Genomic DNA, 14680 nt, shown 5'->3' on the forward strand with positions numbered 1-14680 from the left:
AGTAGGAAACATTCTGTATTCAAAATCTCCTCTCTTTTGGGTTTTCACGTCAGAATTGGAAAGAATCGTAGTTCTCTTTGGCTTCAGATTCTCAAATAACAAATAGTTTACTAAAACTACATTAAACACTCTTTATTATGGTAAACTCTAACTTTTCACAACTTTGGAAAAGATAAAGGGGCAAAGCTAATGTTTTATTTTTTCCTTTAGCCATTACTCTCTAATTTTTCCAAAGTTGAGGAAATTTTGAAAAGTTACAGAATGAAATATGGGTAGGAATTTCTAGACAATTCTAGAGCCTTCAACAGCAAAATGAAGAAAGAGGGAAAGTTGGGGGTGGGGAAAATCCCAAATTTCAAAATTTGGGGAAAGGAGGGGAAATCAGATTTGAAAGCTGAAAGGAAAATTTAAATTCAAAATTAAATTAAAATGACCATTTTATTTCCCATTGTAATTTTTTAAATAATCAAAACTATTTTCCTATGAAAAAAATTGTTTTTGATTAAATCCCATTTTTTGTCCAGAAAATTTTTCAATTGAAAAATTTTGAGTAGCTCTCGTGAGAATCAGGTGTCCTGACTTGGTTGTAGTCGTAATGTAAAGAGAGGGGAGGGGCCTAAATGAAATAACCTTGACAACTGGCATCAGACCTCAGAAAGGGAAGTTTCAAAGGAAAAATTGAAAGAAGGGAAATCAAACTGTGGTTTCATTTAAATAAGATGCTGTTTATAAGGAAGAAATAAAAAATAAAAAGATATATTTGAACTTGTTCTCATCTAACCATGACTTTCAAGCCATGCTCAAATAGTATTGTGCTGGGTGACTGAACTTGAAAGAGACAACATGGACTAGATCTGAGATAACACAAGAAGAAATTACAAGTCTGAAAATGAGAGCTTGAAAGATACAGACTTGAAAATCTGGACTATAAAGCATAAGGTCAAATGGCTTCCAGCTTATACCTACCCGTAGTTATAAAAGCTAGAAGTTGGTAGCCATTCGGCCTTACATTAGAATCCAGGTTCTCAACCCAGAGCTTACAAGTTCTAGCAGGATCTCAATTTGAAGACCTTGGTCCCAATGCTTAGTTCCTCCATTCAGCACAGGAAATGGAAAATGAAGATGCCACTTTGGCACCTTCCAGTTTCCAGAAGCAGCTGGAACAACCCAAGGGACTAATTTATGTTCTGCTGTAATTGCCCTCTCTCTCTCTCTCTGAAAACTGGGTCTAGAAACAAGGTCTACAAAGCAAGATGATTAAAAGTTATAACTAATAGAAGACCAGGAAAGAATGCCCCAGTTCCACACCACTAGCAGAGGAGTGACAGAAGCTGCAAGAAACTAAAAACATGCATTGGAACTAAGTACAGCTCTAAACTGATGTCAGTTTCCACCATTATTTTTCACAAAATTTAACTCAGGAATTAGAAACATTATATTTATTCCATTTAACAGCAGAAAATTGTTTCAATCTGAAAGATGTGTTGATGGATCTGCACATATTCGTGTCAGAGCCCTAGGTGCTCAGATAAGAAACACTCATTTCCAACAAATCTTACCATAGCAAAGCTCACAAATAAAAAAAGAGCATGGGATCCAATTCAACCAGCTCAATGAAGCTATTGCTTGGATCAACATCTTTCTCTGTTTATCATTTAAAAACCAGTGGAGAGGCTTTTTATAGATTCTTTTCACTTTCTCTAGAGCAAAACAGGAAATGACTAATAAATTGATAAATGCAAGAAAAGCAGCATTTCATGTATTTAATCTTCCTTTGAGTGGCATACCCCAATACGAGTGGCAGACCCACTTCTCTCCATCTGAATAGCCTTCTCAGAAAGAGGGGGTTGAAGCCTATTCAATTAGTCTCTACTATTGGTGCTCAAGAATTGGGCCTGAATGTGCTTCAATTTTGGGGGTGTTCAAAATCCAAACTCAGATATGGCTCTAAATTGTGTGATTGGCCCAAGGTGTGACTGCTTTGAGCTGAACCAAAACCACAGATGGGATGTTTTAAATTGGGATGCAAGTTTTGCAGGTTTAGCACATCTCTACAGTTCACCAAGATCATTGGTTGAAACTACTGAAGGGCTGCACATACAGTCTTGCTGGAAGATCTTCCTTTTTAACGCAAAAAGAAGAACAGGAGTACTTGTGGCACCTTAGAGACTAACAGATTTATTAGAGCATAAGCTTTCGTGGACTACAGCCCACTTCTTCGGATACAATCATTATTGCCAACATTGTGTTCCATTCACAGTTAAGACCTTCCAGTGTTCTACATCCACCCCTACAGTAGCTTAACTCAATGATCTTTGTGAACATTTCTCTGTAGAGATGGGTTCAAAAGCTGCAAAACCTGAATTCCCAGCCTGTTTCCTTAGTGTGCTAATGAGGCATTATAACTAAAGAAACAAAAAAACAGTTTCTATATCTCTGCCCCAATAATGGATGCCATGACTCCAGTTTGTCCCACCAGCTTCATAATTTCTGCTCTGATCATCAATGAAGAAGATATTACTGAGTAAATAAAAGACAATCTTTAAAAATATGTATAAATATTTACTGAATTACATTGGTTAAAGGGCCATCAAAAGCCATGCAGACTGGGCCAAATTGGAAGTTGTCTCATTACACATTTACCTAATGAAGTGGCCTGGACTGACTTCTATGATAGGTACAGAATCCAAATTTTTTTAAAGGATTTCTAAAATACTGCACCATAGACTGAAATGCCAATGAATGAGCCGCTATGGTCTGCTGGATTCACACAGTGGTGACCTGAATTATTTTCAGCATTAACCTGTGATACCATAGTGGAATTATTGGGGTGAAAGCGAGTTCATACTTCTGGTTGTGTTTGTTTCCAATGGTCATTGATAACAAAAGCCATCCTGCACCTGCTGGGAATAAATAGGGTTGCTGTGGTAATAGGAATTTTTTAAAAAGTACCTAAATGCATATTTCCTCGAACAGACTGAAACAAATCCTAAAGAGCCCTTTCCATTCTGTTAGGTAAATAACGAATATTTTCCATCAATGTAGTCCTCTTTCTTCTAAATCAGATAAAAGCTAAGAAATTAAATGAAAAAATAAACTATGTTTGTAGCATTTATGGACCAGATTCTGAACTCATTAACACAGTCATAAATCTGGAGGAATTGCACTGATTTCAGTAGAATTACACGACAGTAAATGAGATTGGGATCTGGCCCCGCCACTCTATCTTAGGCCAGCAAAGTGCAGGAGAGCTGGCATTAAGGCCGATGCATTAGCTTATACTCTTGTAAGCAGAATATACAGAATAAAGTCAGCTTTATCTTTCATCATGAAGTTTGAGAAGTCTTTGGTATAGAACTACACCAAGTCAGATCATCAATGTTATTTAAAGATGTTCGATGCAATTTAGCCCATTGAAATCTATAAATAAAAAGCGCTGTTTAACAGTTAGATATTATTATTATATATGAGATGGATTTGACACACTGTAGCTTGGGGGTTAATTTGGTTTTGTTTCTTATATCTGCTTGTTGCTTGAAATATAGCCAGACAAGCTGCCTCTTTTATTATCTGATTTGCATCAAGTTATAAGAGAGAAAGCCTAGTGCTAGCTTTATTGTGACACTCAAGGAATTAGTGGATTCTTCATCCAATGTAAGCAACTTGGCTATATGCTAAGATTTATATTGCACAGTGAGGGACATCACTGTGTAGAACTGAACTATAGGGTTATCTGCCTCATTACGCATCAGAATTTTCCTGCCAAGCTGCTCATATTTTTCCAAGCAAGCCTCAACTACGAGGGAGGTCTGACACACGACTCCCTTCCCACTACCCTTGTTTTCAAACACACAATAGTTTGGCATGTATCCAGTCACAGCCAGGTGATTTTTGACCTTTGGCCTTTTATTATCTGGTATCACTGAGGGACCACGGATGAACCCAATAAAGAAAGAGAAGAAGGAGAAGAAAGAAAATTAGCTTCTCCTTTGCCTTCACATTAACCTGATATCTTATGCTGTTTGTATGCCATGTTTTTGTGCAGGTGAAGTTTTGCCCTGGTGGAATTGCGGTTCTAGTATTATCTCCAACGAAAGGTAGGCTCTTTCATTAAAAACAATTGCTATTTCCAAACAGGAGCTGGTTCCTCAATTCCAGACATTCTTGCTGTAAAACATTCAGCTGAGAAGAGCAGATTGTTCCTGCTGAAAATGAATGGAATCTGGCAGGAAAACCTCATGTTTTTCCAATCCTAGTTTTTACAAAGAAAACACTGGGATCTTGTTGAAAAATTGCATTTGTTTTGGTGGACACATTTTTGTTCCTCACTTGAATTAATTCCAACTAGATGATACCAAGTTTTTTCCATCTATCAATAAATAACTCGTTTCTTACAATCACTCATTAAATTTGAGATAATGTCATGTTAGGAAAGGTACAAACAGATATGCTATAAAAATAATAATTTACCCAGATAGATTTAAAATTTGAAAAACAGCTTTCCCCAGTAAGCCCTCAAAAGAAAGGTAATGAGAAAAATACTATATGATTAACAGCCAAACTCACTGTAAATATGACAACGAGAGAGAGGCCAAGGTGAGTGGACACACGGCCCACTAAAGTTATGAAGAAACAAAATACAAAGGTCACCACATTGAATATCCATACGGTCACTGCAGTTCCATAATGACTGACTTCATTTAGCTCAAGTAGAAATAGATGATGGGGCAGATTCACTCAGCCTTATGACTAAAGGTGTAAATTACACTTCTTTGCACTAGCTGATCTCCCTCCACCCTAAGGAATATTCATCCCAAGGAGGGAAGATGGTGATATGGTATATTTAGCTATAAAACTGTGATGCTATTTAGCTTAACTGTACTGCACCTTTAAAGCCCTACGAACTCTCCACGTGTGCAGAGTTGAGCAGCCATTTTGCACACAGTGTATAGAACCCTCTGTTGACTCCCAATCTATTTGTGCTGCCAATTCAAGACCTTGATTCTGACATTCTGTGTCAGCAATTGCTCCAGGTCCAGACACATTAGTAACTGCATCTTCATCCATGACCCACCAAGACAGTTCCACTGCACTGGCACAACGCGGATAACCAAAGTGAAGCATGGAAGAGACAGAGATAAAGTATTCTCTGTAAAGGAGGCTCAGCTGTATTCGGGTAGATGAGTCTAACCCAAAGTCTGACCACTCCTAGAACATGCTGCAAGGCCCTCCTGCTGCTTTTCCACCAGAGCTAGAAGAATTTATATAATATGTAGCAGGTGATAGATATACCCAAAATAGGAATCTGGGAAGGGGAAAAAGCAGAATACTCCTTGAATTCAGCAGTGGATCTCACTCTTGCTGATCTAATTTACCTGGGCTACATTTCAACAAACCCTTGATGGAAAAAAAACTTTATAGAACCCCCTAAAGAAAGACAGACAAATATCACAGCAACTGACAAAGTTTTAATGGTCATCACTCTATAAACATGGGCAGTATTTTACCCTTTTCTGCTTTGACATTAACAAGCTAAAACAATCTCCTTTCTCCCTTTCAGTAATTCTTAAGCACATCAGAACAACCATACGGGTCAGACAAATGGTCAGTCTTGTCCAGTATCCTGTCTCAGATACAGGATACAGTGCCAGATACTTCAGAGGCAATGAACAGAACAAGGCATGGGGTTGCATCCCTGACCTTCTTAGCTAATAGCCATTGATGACCCTATTCTCCATGAATTATCTAATTATTTTTTTGAACCTAGTTATACTTTTGGCCTTCACAACACCCCTTGGCAACGAATTCCACAGGTTGACTATGCATTGTGTGAAGAAGTACTTCATTTTGTTTGTTTTAAACCTGTTGCCTATTGATTTCATCGGGTGACCCCTAGTTCTTGTGTTATGTGAAGGGATAAATAACACTATTCACTTTCTCCACACCATTCATGATTTTATAGACCTCTATCATATCCCACCTCAAACATCTCTTTTCCAAGCTGAAAAGTCCCATCTTTTTAATCTCTCCTCGTATGGAAACTATTCCATACTCCTAATCATTCTTGTTGCCCTTCTCTGTACCTTATCCAATTCTAATATATCTTTTCTGAGATGAGGCAACCAGAACTACATGCAATCTTCAAGGTGTAGGTGTACCATGGGTTTATGACATTTATGGATTTGTGGCATTATGATATTTTCTGTCTTCTTATCTATCCCTTTCCTAATGGTCCCTAACATTATATTAGCTTTTTTGACTGCTGCTGCACATTAAGCAGTTGTTTTCAGGGAATTATCCGCAATGACTCCAAGGTCTCTTTCTTGAATGGTAATAGCTAATTTAGATCCCATTGTTTTGTTCGTTTAGTGGGGATTATTTTTGCCAGTGTGCATTACTTCGCACTTATCAGTATTGAATTTCATCTGCCATTTTGATGCCCGGTCACGCAGATTTGTGAGACCCCTTTGTAACTCTTACAGTCAGCTTTGGACTTAACTATCTTGAGTAATTTTGTATCATCTCCAAATTTTGCCACCTCACTCTTCATCCCCTTTTCCAGATCATTCATGGATATGCTAAACACACAGGTCCCAGTACAGATCTTTGAGGGACCCAGCTATTTTCCTCTCTCCATTGTGAAAACAGATCATTTATTCCTCCTTTTTTCCCCTATCTTTTAATCAGTTACTGATCCATGAGAGGACCTTCCCTCTTATCCTATGACTGCTTACTTTGCTTAAGAGCCTTTGATATGGGACATTCTCAAAGGCTTTCTGAAAGTCCAAGTTCACTATATCCACCGGATCACTCTTGTCCACATGCTTGAATTTTAATAGTTTGGTGGCACATGATTTCCGTGTACAAAAGTCATGTTGGCTCTTCCCCAACACATTGTGTTTGTCTAGGTGTCTGATAACTTTCTTCTTTACTATAGTTTCAACCAACTTACTTGGTGCAGTAGTTAGGCTCTCCAGCCTCTAATTGCCAGGATCAGCTCTGGACCCTTTTTCAAAAGTAGATGTTACATGAGTTACCTTCCAGTCATCGGCTACATGATTTAAGCAGAAGGTTACATACCATAATCAGTAGTTCTGCAATTTCATGCCCTTCTCTTCCTTGAATACTCCTTTAGCACCTCTATTGTCCAGTGGCTCCGCTAACCGTTTGGCAGGCTTCCTGCTTCTGATGTACTTTGCTGTTAGTTTTTGTGTCTTTAGCTAGTTGCTCTTCAAATTCTTCATTGGCCTGCCAAAATTTATGCTCCTTTCTATTTTCCTCACTAAGATTTGTCTTCCAGTTTTTTACAGACACCTTTTTGCCTCTAACCTTCTATTTTACTCTGCTGTTTAACTACAGTGGGTTTGTTTGGGGTGGGAGGACAGAGGAGTCCTCTTACTGTTTTTTTTTTTTTATTTGGGGTATATATTTCATTTGAACCTTTATTGTGGTATTTTTAAATAGTCATGCAGTTTGAAGGCATTTCATCCTTGTGGGTGTTCCTTTTAATTCTTGCCCTGTATGTCTAAATTAATCATGTAGAAGCTTAGAGTAAACTTTAGCCTCAGCATGGCCAATGTACATACAGAAATGCATGGTAAATTAGCCCTTAGCATTGCTAGTATAAATGTAGAGCATAGCAAGACAGATCCTACATCTATATTGTTAACATGCATTTAGAAGTAAATGTGGTGGATAGCCCTGATTCTAGAGATTTAAGAAATATTAGCAGAAAGACCTTAAGAGTTAATGCTTTGTTTATAAACCTTTTTAAATATGACCCAGGGCTACAGTGACCACAGTTTTCATCTTATGACAACAATTCAGTGGTCTCAGGCCACTTCCTAACAACCATTTTTCTACATGACAAACACCATCCCATTTGGTGCCCTATTCAGCCAAGGACTGAACTGGCATGTACAATTGTCACCCTAGCACCAACAAAGTTGAGCCCTCTGGGTCAAGGTTGAGATACATTGGAGAGGCAGCTTGAGAAAGCTTACATTACTGTTGGTCATGCTGTTTGTTCTGCAGCATAAGTCCAGCCTGCAGGTCTAATCAATCCATCACCTTTCATCCAGAACAAAAGTTATTTTAAAAACAAAACAAACATATAAATAAAGTTAACACTCCGCCACATGTCCCTCAGTCTCTGAAGCAAAAAATTAATATTCTCATCAGTCCCATTATGTGAGGGCCATGATTCCATTGCTCCATTTGCTAATAAGTGACAAAACATAGAACAATACATTTTTATGGTAAAAATTATTTTGATGCCTATTTTGAAAACAAAGCAGAGAAAGTTTCTGTTTCTGCTGGATGAGATTTTTCCAATTCTGCTTTCTTAACATAATTTAAAAACAAATAGTGAATAAAAAGCATCAGCAGGCTTCTTACAAGGATTCAGCTGTTAAATCCTTATTGTTATGTTTGCTTTGAAGTCAGGGGGAAAAAAATTCTAGTTTGCCAACATATAATTAAAAAAAATGAAGGCACCTTTTGCAAATAAACACGATGCAACAGAAAAGCTGGCACCAAAGTGAAACAAAGGCTGTGCATTACAAAATGGAATTATTTTAAAAGTTAAATTGTATGATACGTAATCATTCATAGAAATATATATATAAAGAACCCAAGATTTCTTTCACGGGCAATCTTGTTAAGAGAGACACTGATCATTGGTACCACATTCTATCTAGAAAGCCTTATTGTAAGCTTGTTAATGGAATGCCCTCAGGGACTATACACACTTCATACATGGATACGCAGCATGAAAAGAAAGAACATTTTGTCTTTGAAGAGATGCAGAAGAAAATGGGGTAAATCTTTTTGCATAAAATACAGTTGGGTCCAGATACTGTATAATCATGCACTGAAGAAGAATAACTTCCATCACTTGTGTGCTGATGAGCTTGGATTTCTGAGTAATTTTGCACAAAAAAAGGCCCCTGATGCATATTACTTACATGGGGAAAGTGTTTTATCCTTAAAGAAAACAAGGCACAACTTCTGGCCTGAGCTATGTTCCTTTAGTGTCATTCCAGTGGGTTGCTTCTCTTTCCTATTTGCTTATTTTTGCCATTTTTTTACAATATAAAGTGAACAAATGCAAAATATTATTATATGGCATGATGACTATGGCTTTATAATTACTATGCCACACAGCTCCATCCTTGACTTGGCAGGACCATCTCTATATCTGTGGGTAATCGAGTAGATGGGTACCATGCCCATTCAGCCCTTGCCAACAAAGAATGTCAATTAGTGCCAACTGTGAGAGAAGTTTCTGAAGTGAGGTCACTAACACCAACAACTCATTGCACATAGGCCACCGAATAGCCACAAGGCAATCTCTTTATCTGGTGACCTGGAGGTGAAAGACTCGTGAATTCCTTAAGCCACTCACTCTCCTGAGCAGAGACTTTGAGGCTTTGATAACACTGAAGTCTCCCCCACCCGGGAAAACAGACTCAAACTAGCAAGGCTCAAACTAGAATGCTTGAAATAGTGTGGCTACAGCAGCTCAGCTTCACCTCTAGCTGAAGCTCCATGTAAAGCACACCAGGTATACCTATTCTAAGGTGACCAGACAGCAAATGTGAAAAATTGGGACTGGGGCCGGGGGGTAATAGGAGCCTATATAAGAAAAAGACCCAAAAATCGGGACTTTCCCTATAAAATCGGGACATCTGGTCACCCTAACCTATTCTGTGTTTCAGCTGTGCTACTAGGTATGAATGGTTAACCAGCAACATCAGAGGGAGGTTATATTTGCACATTGTAAATAATGAGACAGACCTTGAAAACGGAATATGTCTTTTTACAGCTACTGTACGAGCCACAAACTCAAATGAAAACAACTCATGAAAATAGAGTGGAAAATAGGTTATTACATTAATGCTTCTGTCACAGTTCAGGACAACTGCACCTGTATTTCCCCTCTGTGATCCACTAATGGCAGCCATCCTTAGGCTTCCGGGTCCCCAGCCATCACCTCTGGTGGGCAGAGACACACATCTCTCCCCCTTCTGACTGGGGTATTTCCAGGCTGCACAGTACCCTTCCTCCACTGTGAATTCCCCTGTAAGTCAGATTGCCTCAGAAAAGCCTGCTTTGCCTTCCTTCCTCAGAGGCTATAAACAGCATAATTGTCTGCCATTAAGTTACCACACAGCTCATTCTAAGCAAGCACACGTATTCTTAAGGCAAAAGCATTATAGAGAAAACATTAAAAACAATCAGAGAACCTAGATGCATGCGAATAAGCTCACTAGACATCACCCCACCTTCGACAAGGGCTCTGGCAGGTGAACAGCCTTTCGAACCCCACCAAGAGGTTTTTCTGTGGTTCCAAGTTCATAACTGCCTTGGCTCGGAACAAACAATCCTATGGCTCTGAGAGTCACTCCCTTTATACAGTTTGGACCTCTTGTCCTCATGTAACAGGCAATCAGCACACAAAGTCACCTCCTCAGGGCAATGCTTCAGAAGGCTAAGTTCTGAACATACACAAACATTTGCATTTTTAATAGAACAAACGTCTAAGAAACTTAAACCTAATTCAGTAAAGTTTGCCCAGGATACTGCAGGAAATTGCCATTCTGTCACAGCTTCCGTTAAGTCCCAGTCAAAAATAACCACATCTTAATATATGTCCAGAGTGCATGGAATCTGATTTAAGAAATTAGGATGCTTACAAATCCAAAAATGCATTTAAAAATGTCTCAACCTAATCTCCAGAATTGATCTGGTATCTAGAATCCAGGCCTGATGCATGGATGTCACCAAATGAATCAATATATAAATGCGAAGAATGTAAGTATAAACTCATAGCTATGAGTCAGAAGATCAAAGTTTGTTTCATATTAAAATAAAGCAGAAATCAGACAGCACAACTGATTGTTTGTGAAAATGCTGCATGGATTTTTAGTACAAAGAGTTCCATGCTAGTAATGGATGCATGTAAATATGTACATATGTAGAATAGGCATTAAAGGTGCTGTGTAAATACATATCATGCAATGTAAACGACTATACTGAAAAACCACAGTGCATATAACAAAGCTTGCATTTGGCTAAGTTGTCCTTAGTTGGGCAGTTCACAATCAGGGCCGGCTCCAGGCACCAGCAAAACAAGCAGGTGCTTGGGGCGGCACATTTCTAGGGGTGGCATTCTGGCGCCAGCCATCATAGGCGCCGACTCCGGGGTATGGGGGAAAAGTGCCCCCGCCGCCCCAGCTAGCCACCCCAGCTCGCCTCTGCTCTGCCTCCATCTGCTCCCCTGAGTGTGCTGCTGCCACCGCTCTGCTTCTCCCCCGTCCCTTCCAGGCTTGCTGCGCGCGAAACAGCTGTTTCGCGCAGCAAGGCTGGGAGGGAGGAGAAGCCGAGCGGCGAGGCACTCGGGGGAGGTGGCGGAGGTGAGCTGGAGCGGGGAGTGGTTCCTCTACCCCCCCCGTTACTTCCTGCGCCCCCCCCACCCTAGCTCACCTCTGCTCCGCCTGCTCCCCTGAACGCACCGCCGCTCCGCTTCTCCCCCCTCCCTCCCAGGCTTGCCGCACGCAAAACTGCTATTTCGCGCAGCAAGGCTGGGAGGGAGGGAGGAGAAGCCAAGTGGTGGGCACTCGAGGAAAGCGGCGGTGGTGGAGCAGAGGTGAGCTGGAGCGGGAAGCGGTTCCTCTACCCCCCCCGTTACTTCCTGCGCCCCCCCATCCTAGCTCACCTCCGCTCGGCCTGCTTCCCTGAACGTGCCGCTGCTCCGCTTCTCCCACTGAGAGGGAGGGGGGAGAAGCGGAGTGGTGGCACACCCGGGGGAGCAGGGGGAGTGGAGGTGAGCTAGGGCGGGAGGTTGCGGGTGGCCCGCAGGAAGCAATGGGGGGAGGAATGCGGCACGCCCGGGAGAGGAGGCGGGGCTGGGGATTTGGGGAAGGGGTTCGGAGAGGGTGGAGTTGGGGCGGGGCCGGAGGTATGGGGGCATGAAAAAAAGGGGGGGAGCCAAAAATTTTTTTGCTTGGGGTGGCAAAAATCCTAGAGCTGGCCCTGTTCATAATTTACTCTAATTAGAGAATGCCCCACTCTCACCCAGCACCCACTCTCACCTAGGAACCTAGGGACGAGAGCAAAATGAAATAAAGGGGGCGTCTCAAATATGTTGAGAGAAGGAAGGAGCCTGACCTCAAACTGTGGAGCCAATGCTCCCAAACTCTGCAAGTAATTTAGTCCTAGACATTGATTCAAACACTTTGCAGCTTGGGCCATAAGCGCTGAGTTTCTAATTTGTTGGAGGTGTTCCCCTCTGGCTCTGTCCAGGCCCTGTCCCTACTCTACCCCTTCCCCGAAGGCCCCACCCCTGCCCTGCCTCTTACCCACCTCTTCCCACCCCCACCCCTTCCCTGCCCAGTTCGCCCCCTCCCCAGAGCGCTCCAGCCTTGCTCCTCTCCTCCCCCCCCCCCAGAGCCTCCTGACGCTGCGAAACAGGTGATTCGCGGTGGGCACTGGGAGGGAGGGGAAGGTGCTGATTGGCAGGGCCCACCAACAGGCAGGAGGTGCTCGGGAGGGGGAGGTTCAGGTAGGGAGGCTGCCGGTTGTTGCTCTGCATCCACCATTTTTTCCCCCATGGAGTCGGCACCTATGGCTTGGGCCTGTTTCCAGGTCAGAGATTCAGTGTGGATATGCCTCTGTAAGACTGGCAGCTTCTCCCAACCTCTTTGGTCTAGACAGTAAGCTGGGTATCTCAGGTGAAAAAGTTGTCTCATGAGACTTCCACAGCTCCCTGTCTGTTGATGAGTCTGAAATACTTCACTGGGCTCTCTCACTGTAGTTCAGTATTTACACTTCCGGTTCAAGCGAAAACTAGGAAGTGCAGAGGTGATTGAAAATTAGGGTTATTATAGTAACTAGAGAGGGAGAGAAGTTAACTGAGTCCATCCCCTGCAAGGGCAGCACATAGCCCTCTCAGTACAAGACACAGCAGACAAAAAACTGTTACAATGCTCAATTGAAGCCAAAGGGGAGAGAATGAGCCTAAGCCTCTACTGTCTGATATGTGTGGTCCATTCTGAGGGTGTGACAGACCCAGGAGCACACGGAGGGAATTTATCCTGAGCTCAGCCAAGAGCAGGGGCTGAAGTTGTGACTGGCCCTGTGCAAGTTGCACAAAAAGAAGTAAGGCTACAGTCACATTCTTGCCCAATCATAATTACCCTTATTATTAACAATGTTAATACATTGCCCTTCTATATCATCTTCCATCACAGGTTCTCAGGAGAGCTTTACAAACATTGATGAATGAATTAAGCATCACTTATATCACTGCAGCATGACTAAGGATTATCACAGTTTTACGGGTGGGACTCAGAGGCACAAGGTGGCTAAGTGACTTGCCCCAGGTTACACAAGAAGTCTGTGGCAGAGCCAGGAACAAATCTCAGATTTCCTGAGTCTCCGTTTTGTGCCTCAACCACAGGATGATCCCTTAAACTCCACTTCCCCTCTCCCCACATAGTCCCCTAGTGTATCTATCGCTAATATAAATAAATGAAGATGTTTTCATACCTCCATATTTCCACCTGCCAGGCTGTCTCTCTTCCAGGTGTGTCTCATTTCTCTTCTCACTCTTTGTATGTCAGAGATCCATCCACCACAGTGCTAAACACTTACAGAGCAACAACAAAATCCTACAAAACAATAGAGCAGAGGTTACATGGCCAAGAAGACTGATATTTTCATCCATTTCTCAGCAAATCATAAAAGCTGTTCTTGACAAGCCCTTCTTTGTAATACCAGTAATCAGGAGGACACAGTACATACTATTGGCCATGGCCCCTCACTGAAAATACCCTGCAATCTTACACGACAACAAAAGCTCCCACTAGGGCCAATGGATGGCAGAGTAAAAACAGAAACCAAAGGCTTCAAATTGCACAAATTACAAAGGTAGAAGAACTGAAAGCAGCATGCCACTAAAAGCCATCTGCCATCTTGGCCCGCCCATGTGTCCCTTCTCCCAGCAGTGTTTTATATTAGTAATGATGTCTCTGTATTATGTATGACAGTGTCTCTGCTGCTTTGAGCAAGCAATAATACAGCTCCTTCAGTCTGGTGCATGGCATATGCACACTTAGCTTGGGAAGCGAAAGCTTCTAGTTCGCACATTGAGGCAACTCTCTCTTTCTGTACATAGTACAATTGCAAGCCAACATTCCTTTGTTTATTTTACATTATCCAAATCAAATATAAATTAGATATTAGACAGAGGAAAGGGCCATGCACATTAATGCCATAGTCTGATCATGCAGGCTCCTGGGACCTAACAAATGTTTTGTTTTCACTTTTTTAATTATGTCATTACTAATTTTAATAAGTGAATGGTTTTCTACCTATAGAAGAGGCTATGGTTCATAAGGCTTCTCCAAGCTAGTTCTGAGAAGGGTTTTAAAGTAGGAGAAAGCTAAGGAAGGGAATTCCAGCCACGGGGGCAGTATGAAAGAAGGAAAAGAGGTGGAGGTGAAAGGACACTAGTTCGCCTCCCGGCTAACAGCACAGGCTGAGAAAAGAAGGCAGGGGAGAGTCAAAGGAGACCAGAGCAGAGATGAAAGAGGGAGCTAGGTAGTGGAAGTTCTTGATGGTGAGAACAAAGCACATGAATAGGATTAGGATGAGAATAAAGAGACAGTGACGGGAT

This window comes from Malaclemys terrapin, chromosome 3, assembly GCF_027887155.1.
Source record: "Malaclemys terrapin pileata isolate rMalTer1 chromosome 3, rMalTer1.hap1, whole genome shotgun sequence".
NCBI lineage: Eukaryota > Metazoa > Chordata > Testudines > Emydidae > Malaclemys > Malaclemys terrapin.